This window comes from Sinocyclocheilus grahami, unplaced genomic scaffold, assembly GCF_001515645.1.
Source record: "Sinocyclocheilus grahami isolate Dianchi unplaced genomic scaffold, SAMN03320097.WGS_v1.1 scaffold2186.1, whole genome shotgun sequence".
In the NCBI taxonomy this organism is placed as follows: Eukaryota; Metazoa; Chordata; class Actinopteri; order Cypriniformes; family Cyprinidae; genus Sinocyclocheilus; species Sinocyclocheilus grahami.
This window is the reverse complement of record NW_015507365.1, coordinates 1-422: the sequence shown is the minus strand read 5'-3', so window position 1 is coordinate 422 and position 422 is coordinate 1. Positions and strand designations below refer to the sequence as shown.

The window sequence follows — 422 nt, the reverse complement described above, 5'->3', positions numbered from 1 at the left end:
ATGGATTGATTGTTGGATAGATGGATGGATGGATGGATGGATTGACTGTGATCAGGCTGAAGCAGCAGGAGGAGACGCGTGGCGCGAGGGAGATGGCGCAGGTGTGTGTAAATGAGAGCTCAGATGAACATGTGACGTGTCTGCTGGAGGAGAGAGACACACTGCTGCGCACCGGCGTCTACCGGCAGATCCAGCAGGCCATGAGCACCTGAACATCAGCAAACACACCTCGCTTGATTTCACTTCCTTCAGGTTTCGCTCACAGTTAGATGTGTGTGATTTCAGCAGGTGGCGCTGCTTCTCAATAAATCATTGCTGGATTATTAACACTTTAGCGCTTCATAAGCCTTTATATGTGACTTTATTTATTGTGTGTGTGTGTGTGTGTTTTGCACTAGATTTGTATCTGTCAGTTTAAATAA

The 422-nt window shown here is 46.9% G+C and overlaps 1 long non-coding RNA gene across 2 annotated transcripts in view; it reads left to right on the top strand.

Annotated features, from left to right (window-relative positions):
- LOC107574326 (uncharacterized) overlaps positions 1–79 on the top strand; it is a 10,987-nt gene extending 10,908 nt beyond the window's left edge. Inside the window, exon 3 of one of the 2 annotated variants that reach the window (XR_001607656.1) lies at positions 56–79. This is a non-coding gene — a long non-coding RNA (uncharacterized lncRNA). The remainder of the gene's footprint in view (positions 1–55) is intronic. The other variant, XR_001607655.1, reaches the window with a different exon arrangement.
- Positions 80–422: the final 343 nt, after the last annotated feature.